This window comes from Lagenorhynchus albirostris, chromosome 6 (assembly GCF_949774975.1).
Source record: "Lagenorhynchus albirostris chromosome 6, mLagAlb1.1, whole genome shotgun sequence".
Taxonomy (NCBI): Eukaryota; Metazoa; Chordata; class Mammalia; order Artiodactyla; family Delphinidae; genus Lagenorhynchus; species Lagenorhynchus albirostris.
The window spans coordinates 95,117,115-95,126,207 of record NC_083100.1 but is presented as its reverse complement, the minus strand read 5'-3'; the positions used below and the strand labels follow the sequence as shown (position 1 = coordinate 95,126,207).

At 39.6% G+C, this 9,093-nt stretch overlaps 1 non-coding gene across 1 annotated transcript; it reads right to left on the bottom strand.

Annotated features, from left to right (window-relative positions):
• Nucleotides 1-2,827: 2,827 nt before the first annotated feature.
• Nucleotides 2,828-2,934, bottom strand: LOC132522534 (U6 spliceosomal RNA). The gene has a single exon (XR_009541274.1). It is a non-coding gene; the product is annotated as a U6 spliceosomal RNA (small nuclear RNA).
• Between the last annotated feature and the right edge of the window lie 6,159 nt (nucleotides 2,935-9,093).

Below are 9,093 nucleotides of genomic sequence, written 5' to 3'. Positions count from 1 at the left end.
GCACGCGGGCTTCAGAAGTTGTGACATGCGGGCTCAGTTGTTGTGGCTTGTGGGCTCTAGAGTGCAGGCTTAGTAGTTGTGGCGCACAGGCTTAGTTGCTCCGTGGCACGTGGGATCCTCCTGGGCCAGGGCTCGAACCCATGTCCCCTGCATTGGCAGGTGGATTCTTAACCACTGTGCCACCAGGGAAGTCCCTGCATATTTCTTTTTGTTGTTGTTCTCTTAACATTTTTGTTAATATATGGTATAAAGCAGCACTGCTTAATAGAAATGTAATGTAAGCCACGTATATGATTTTAAATGTTCTATTAGCTACACTCAGAAAGTAAAAAGAAATGAGTATTATTAATTTTAATCATATCATTTATTTAACCCAGTATCCAAAACATAGGCAGATTTTGCTTTGCATGGCTCCAACATGCATTAATTTTAGTTATCACCATTTAATTTAATAAAATTAGTCTTCCAATAACATGGTTCAAATCTCAATTGTTCTGGTATAAAAACTGTGCGTAATTGCATAAAGTACAAAATTCACTGCTATACTTTCAGTCCATGAATGACTATGGAAACAACAGGTGGACATCATTATCAGTGACCAGTCAAAGCATTTCTTTCAAAGTCCACTGGTGATTGGTCAGTGCACATCTGATATTCAGTTCATGCATAGAGAGTGAAGTGTGTGATTGTGTTGCCTCCTTGTCTCTCAGTGTTAGATCCACATGACACTTTTATAAAAATGGATAATCTAAAGAGGGAACTGGCTAATGAGGTGAGAGATCAGCAAAGACATTTTAAAAAGACATTGTTGGAAGTGAAAGCAGGTGTGATTACAAGATGAACAACTGTGTGGGGCCGTTGACACTTCGCCTGTTCAAGAGACTCTAGATGAATAGCCTCAGAAACTTAGTGAAGGTAAACTTACTGACAGAAATGAGGAATGTGGTTGTGACGAAAAGGACGCAGACGACTCAGAAGAAGTGACACCAGCAATAAAATTTCACATTAAAGAAACTTTCAGAGATATTTCATGACATTGGGAAAGCAGTGGATAAAATGCTGGGAACTGATTTCAGAAAGGAACATGATAATTCACCAAGGCTCATAAAAGATGCTCGTCCATATTACAAGTTATATAACAAGAAGGTGGCAGGCCCTGTTCAACCTACTCTTGATATGTTTATTATGAAAAAAAACCTTTTATTCTCAGAGTTCCTAATATTTTAAATTAGTGGGTACCAAATAAATTAGTTTTACCACTTTTTAAATCTGCATCCATTTATAACTGATAGCAAGAATTTTTATTGTTTGGACAAAAAATTCTAAAAGTCACATATCTCATAGCATTGTGGTCAGAAAAGATGCTTGATATGATTTCAGTTTTCTTAAATTTACTGAGGCTTGATTTATGGCTCAAGATTTGATCTATCCTGGAGAATGTTCCACGTGTACTTGAGAAGAAATTGTAATCTGCTGCTTTCGATGGAACATTCTATAAGTATCAATTAAGTCCATCTGGTCTAATGTGTCATTTAAGGCCTCTATTTCTTTATTGATTTTCTGTCTGGATGATCTGTCCATTGGTGTAAGTGGGGTGTTAGAGTCCCCCACTAATATTATGTTACTGTTGATTTCGCCTTTTATGGTTGTTAGCATTTGCCTTACATATTTAGGTGTTCCTATGTTGGGTGAATAGATATTTACAGTTGTTGTATCTTCTTCTTGGATTGATCCCTTGATCATTATGTAGTGTCCTTCCTTGTCTCTTGTAACAGTCTTTATTTTAAAGTCTATTTTGTCTGATATGAGTATTGCTACTCCAGCTTTCTTTTGATTTCCATTTGCATGGAATATCTTTTTCCATCCCATCATTTCCAGTCTGTATGTGTCCCTAGACCTGAAGTGGGTCTCTTGGAGAGAGCATATATACAGGTCTTGTTTTTGTATCCATTCAGCCAGTCAATGTCTTTTGATTGAAGCATTTAATCCATTTTCATTTAAGGTAATTATCAATATGTATGTTCTTATTGCCATTTTCTTAATTATTTTGGATTTGTTTTCGTAGGTCTTTTCTTCCTCTTTTGTTCTCTTGTGATTTGATGACTATTTTAGTGTTGTTTCTGGATGGCCTTTTCTTTTTTGTGTGTGTTTCTATCGTAGTTTTTTGGTTTGCAGTTCCCATGAGGTTTCGATATAGCAGTCTATATACACACAAGGCTGTTTTAAGTTGCTCGTCTTTTACTTCCAAACGCATCTCCCATTTCCTGCCTTTGTATTCTCCTCTTCTCACAGTTGCTGGTTTTGATATCATATTTGTGTGTGGATGCTTTCCTACTTTTACTGTATGTTTGCCTTTATTGGTGCGCTTTCCCATTTGTCATTTCCTTGTTTCTAGTTGTGGCTTCTTTTTTTTTTTTTTTTCTGCCTAGAGAAGTTCCTTTATCATTTGTTGTAAAGCTGGTTTGGTGGTACTGAATTCTCTTAGCTTTGCTTCTGTAAAGCTTTTGATTTCTCTGTGGAATCTGAATGAGAGCCTTGCTGGGTAGAGTATTTTTGGTTGTAGGTTTTTCCCTTTCATCACTTTAAATATACCATGCCACTCCCTTCTGGCTTGCAGAGTTTCTGCTGAAAAATCAGCTGATAACCTTATGGGAGTTCACTTGTATATTATTTGTTGCTTTTCCCTTGTTGCTTTTAATAGTTTTTCTTTGTATTTAATATTTGTCATTTTGATTAATATGTGTCTTGGCGTGTTCCTCCTTGGGTTTATCCTGTATGGGACTCTCAGCGCTTCCTGTACTGGAGTGAGTGTTTCCTTTCTCATGCTAAATATGTGGAATGCTTCATGAATTTGCATATCATCCTTGCACAGGGCCTATGCTAATCTTCTCTGTATCATTCCAATTTTAGTATATGTGCTGCCAAAGCGAGCACTAAAGGTCACATAATAATCATAATTTCCCCCCATTGATTATTTTAACCATTTGTGTAGTTTTGGCTCTTTTATGATTCTGCACTGTCTTGCAAAGCAAGGACTGCCTATATTATCATTTCAACATACAATCTATGTAAGATTTTGGGATATATTGCATTCTTGTTTTCATACTAAGTCTTCAAACTACCATGATGTGTATTTTACACTTATAGAACTGCTCAATTTAGATCCGCCACATTCCAAGTGCTCAATGGCCACATAGACTAGAGACTACAGCATTTGACAGCACAAATCTGGAGTGTCCTTTCTTTCTAAACCGGAATCGAACAGTGTTGGCATTGGTGGGAATATGAGTAGCTGACTGGAAACTTTCTGTCTAAACAAATCAAGGCTTAAGGTGGGGAACGATGCAGAATACACTTTCTCCCTCAGTGGTAGCAAAGATACTGTTGTTACTTCAGCTCCCTCTGGAGAAAATAAGCCTTGAATTATTCTCAGAGACTCACTGGAATCAGCCTTGTTGGAACAGTAAGGGTAAAGAAGAAAGAATGAGTCTTCCAGGGAATATACTGGCTCCTTCATGCCCCATTTGAGCTGAAATAGCTTGGCTCATATTAGCTCTGGGGTGATTTGTAAGAGCTTTTGGGTTAACGCATTATCTCTGAAAGATCACCTAGAGTCTGATGGCCTCTGAACAGTGGGCAATCTGCTTGGAGTTTTGAAAATACTTTTGCAAGTTAGTGGAGTCAGCAAACTATTTATTTGATTTCTTCCTCAGCCTCACATTCTGGGAATTCCCAGGGGCCTAATAGGAATGGTAGCAACACTTGCTTGGTTGTCAGTTTGCAGGCAATCTTTCTTCCTAACACTTGGCAAATGACTACCCTGCCTATTGTCCTAATATCTCTAGATTTTTCTTGGGTGAACAAGATCATAGCATCGATTCCTCTTTCTTATCCCAGCTCTCCCTGAAAGTTGGCCCACAAATATTTGTAAACAGTTAACATCTGAAGTTAGATGAGTGGTGTGTGTGTGTGTGTGTGGGTGTGGGTGTGTGCATGCGCACACCCTCAGGCTACTACACTTTCTAACAAATGACTCATTCATTAGGAAAAGAATATAGCAAAGTAGTTAAAAGCACAATCTTTGAAGGCAGACCAAAGTGAGCTCACCTTTCAATGCTATCACTTCCTAGCTATGTAATCTTAATATATCTTACTTAATATTTTTATGCCTCAGTTTCCTCATCTATAAAATGGGAATAATAGTACCACCAACTTCATACAGTTGATATAGGAATTAAATGAGATCAGACATGGAAAGTGTTAGTCAATGGCTGTCACACTCTAAATGCTAAAATAATAACCAACCTTCATTGTTGGTGTTATTATTACATCATGATTTTACTGTTGTTGTTATTATCACTCTTAGAACTTTTGCTTTAAAGGAACAAAACAAAACAAAAACACATTAAGAAAGAGAAAAAGAATCCAACTTCACAAGTTGCATTATGAAGTAAAGATTTCCTTGGGCAAAGGGCATCTTGGCCATAGACCGTATACCCCAACAGTCTGCAAAACTTCTCAAAATTCCTCTTCACCATCGTATCTTCTGATAATTCCTCCTTCAGGGCAAATCCCTCTGCCTCTCCTCAAAGCTCCAGCTTGTACCTGCATCTTCTTCACTCCTCTACTTCCCTCATTTTGACTGCAGCCTCTCACCTCTTTTTATGTTTATTTCACTTACTCTTTGGCTCACTGATACATTCATATGGTACAAAATTGTAAAGACACAGAAAGGTAGCAATAATATATCTTTTTCCCATCTCTATTCCCTACAATCCAGATGCTCAGAAGCAACGACCATAACCAAGGATATTCTATTCATAGACAGCAAATACACTTGGAGATTGGAAGTGGCTAGTACCTCAGAAGTTACCTCATCCTCTGTAGCAGCAACACTCTTTTCATTGGATGGATCAACCATAATTTATCTAATTCCCTATAGAAAGACACTTAAATTTTTCAATATTTTATTATCATAAATAATGCTGCAATAACTAATTACGTACATAATTTTACCCATCTATAAGATAAGTTCCTAGAAATTTAATCACTGGATCCAAGGGTAGGTACATTTTAAATCTACATTTTTGTAGATTTGGCCAAATTACCCTCCATGCAGGTTTTGCTAATTTATACTCTTGTTAGTAACATAAGAGAGTGTCAGTTTCCCCACACACTCAGCCCACATAGGTTGTTTTAAATTGTATGACCTTTTCCATGCTTTTTCTTAGGCAGACTAATCTTAGCTGGTTCAGTACTACATCTCCAGCCATTTATCCTTATGGGAAAATGTTTTTATCTCTTCTACGTTTTCCCCGAGTGGAATCTTTACAGTCCACCTATGGCATCCAGACTGTCTTCTGTCTATAACCTTGAACCCCCAACCCTTCTCTTTCTCCTCTGTGCTTTTGAGGATCTCCTCCACATTATGCCCTGGGACCTATATCATCTGGGTCACTCTGCTTGGTGCTGGGAAGCCTCTAATTGTCCTGGGAGCAAATAGCTTGGATCAGGGTGGGACTCCCACCCCCCATCCAGAGTCTGAAGCACCTGTCAAGGGAGGTAGACATCCTTCACCAAACCATTGCCTTGGTGACTTAGCCAGATACTTAATCATGACTTAATCATGGCATATGTCTACATGGGAATACCATATATCCCTGAAAAATGAATGAACAATGGCATCAACACAGATGGGTCTCAGAGACATATGCCAAGCATAAAAACAAGTCACAGAAAATACATGCAGCATAATACCATGTCTATTAGGATCTAAAGTGAGCAAACCAAATGATGTTGTATTTATTAATATATACATGCATGGTAAAAGTATACAAATTATAAGAATAAATAAATACAAATTATAAATAGAAATTCAGGATCATGTTATCCTGTGATCAAGGGGATGGGGCAGGATGATCTGATCAGGGAGGGGCACACAGGAGCCTCAACAGTATAGGGGATGTCCTCCTGTTTAAGTTACATGGTGAGGTCCTGGGTGTTCATTTTATCCCTCTTCCTAATAACTTCTATGCTACTCATTCTTTCACTTATATTACTAGTTTGTAATAACTTTTAATAGAAAGCTACAAAAGAAGTATAAACTGCAAAGATGGTCTGGTATATTAAGTGAGGAAAAACAGACAACAAAACAGTGTGTACATCATGACCCTGCCTTGACAAGACACATACAATACACACCACACTAAAATTCTCGCTAGATATTGACCAATATGCGATTAAGAAGTGTGTGGGTTGTGGAATTATAATTTTTAAAAACTTTTCTCATTTTTCTGATATGTATTTCCGAATTTTTCAACAATCAACTTTTTTTTATAATGAGAAAATATTTGGAAATATTCTTTAAGTAAATAAATTTATTTTTAAAAAAGTTTATCCTCAAACTGTCTGCAATCTAGTTTTTTTTTGTATCAGATCTTTATTGGAGTATAATTGCTTCACAATACTGTGTTTGTTTCTGTTGTATACCAAAATGATTTAGCCATATGCATACATATATCCCCATATCCCCTCCCTCCCATCCTCCCTATCCCACCCCTCTATGTGGTCACAAAGCACCGAGCTGATCTCCCTGTGCTATGCTGCTGCTTCCCACTAGCTAACAATTTTATATTCGGTAGTGTATATATGTCGATGCTACTCTCAGTTCACCCCAGCTTCCCCCTCCCACCCTGTGTCCTCAAGTCCATTCTCTATGTCTACGTCTTTATTGCAGCCCTTCAGGTTCATCAGTACCTTTTTTTTTTTAGATTCCATATATATTCGTTAGCATATGGTATTTGTTTTTCTCTTTCTGACTTATTTCACTTAACCTAATGTACTAAGTGCCACTACCAAGGAGTTAATAATAGTTAACACTTGGCCGAGCTTACTCTGTGCCAGGCTCTGTGTCAAGTGCACTACAGTCATCTTCTTATTCAGTCCTCCTGAAAAAGTCTGTGTGACTGGCAGTAGTAGCCCCATTCCACAGAGGAGAACCCAAAAGGCCTAAGTGGTTAGGTAACTAGCTCACAATCACAAAGCCAGTCAGTGGCAGAGCCAGGACTCAACTCAGTCTGTCTTCCTGTCAGGCACATGCCCCTAGTGAAGCTGCCATGCACCCTGCCCTGGCCCAGGGAAGCCAACAAGTGTGAAGGGTCTGAGACTTTCTCCTTACTTTTCAAGCCAATAAGTTAGTCCGTTACTTTTTCATGGTTGCTGGCAGAAGACACAAGACTCCTGGGTCAGAGACAAAGGTCACAGTCAGGAAAGTGTGGGCATTCTGTTCGTTTGTGTCTGTTCCTGCTGTTCCCACCCCCAGGTGCCCCAGCACACACAGGTGGGCCAGAGGAATGGCTGCACACATAGTGGGTGGTGTTGCAAGAAAGGAGCACTGAATTTTGGGGGATTTGCCACCTTTATAGCAGATGGAAGCAAGCCTGCTCTTTGTGGGAGAGGTTACCTCATCCCTCAGGTTGCTCAGTACAAACACAATCCTGAAAAGCATGTCAAGAAAAGATCAGTCAGGGCCTTGAGTCCTTGGCTTATCCATCAAGAGTGTGAGGGGACCGTGCAGATCGTTCCCTGACATCTACTCAAGACTCATCATGCCGCAACTTACAGAAACCCAGCTTAAATTTGTTTAAACAAAACAACAACAACAAAAAGAGAACATAAAAAAATATATTGACTCACAAAACTCCTATCTCTCTCCTTTTTTCTCTCTGATCTCCTTTCCTCTATGTTGTCTCCACTCACTAACAGTCACTCCCCTTGAAATCGTAAAAGGGCTGCCTATAGCACCAACCCCAAAACAGAACATGCTTTTTCCAACCCTTCTAAGGGAAGTTCGGGAATCAAGTCTTGATGGTTATGTTGGGCCTGGGTTGGGTCACATGTCCATCCTAAACCAATCACTGGGTCCAGGTGATACAGTCCTCTGATGGCTCATACCTAGGTCCTATGCCCCCTTCCGGAGCCAAGGGTGGGAGCAGTTCCACCTGATCATGTGGACCAAGAGTGCGATTTTCCCCCTAGAAAGTCAGAGTGCTGTAAACAGAAGACAAAGGAGTGAATACTCAGCAGGCGAAATACACATTGTGCCCAGGAATGGATTATCTGTAAGACATCGCACATAACAAGCAGTAACCTAAGCCAGTTGGGCTGACAAGCTGAAATGTAAGCTATTCCAGTAAGATTCGTGTAATTCCATATAACTCAGTGGTATTTCTGCAGAAATGGGGCCCGACTGCTGGTCGTCCCTCTGGCTTCTGACATTTGAGGCCGTTATCAGAGGGTTGGAGCAGCTTGGCTGCACCCAAATGCAGTGTGAATGGGGATTTTCCAGTACAGAAGGGAAAAGAGAAAGAACAGGGAAACTGTTTCAAGCTGATTGGTTCATAATTGATTTCAATGCCCTCTTTCAGTTTGAAGTGTCTTTTCTTCTAAAGTCTGCTAAAATTAAGAACCAGGAATAATGTTCCAATGTGATGACACCCAAGGGAAAGAATCAGAGGAAAATGATCTAGGTGCCCAGGGTTGCTTTTGTTCGAATACAATATTTGAGATGAGAAGGGAGTTTACCCTCATAGTGGCTTAGGGATCCTCAGCCACAAGTAGCAGAATCAAAAAGATTGCACTGCTCCCAAGGTTTGGGCTAAGTTGAGACTTTTCAGGAGAAAAGGTTGTTGTCCAATTTCTCCTTCATGGCTACCTCCACCACCACCCCCTTCCATTTTCAATACAGTAGCACCTGAATTGTTTATGACTGTAAATGATGGCTGATGAGAATCACTGACTCAGAGCTCCCCCCATCACAGAAGTGATGGAGACTAAGGATGTCACTCACAGGCAGTCCCTCCTAGCAAAGATGCCCTTAGTAAAGGCCTATGCAGTGGAGGCTAGGGCAGAATATGCGTGTGTATATGAGACACACACACGTGTGTGTATATGAGAATATGTGTGTGTGTATATATAGTGTGGACACCCAAAAATCAGGTGTTACTTTGATCTAAAGTCAATAGCAGAACAACCCTGTTTTCTCTACCAAGCGATGCTATTTCTCCAACTTCTGCCAACCGACTAAGTGAAAAT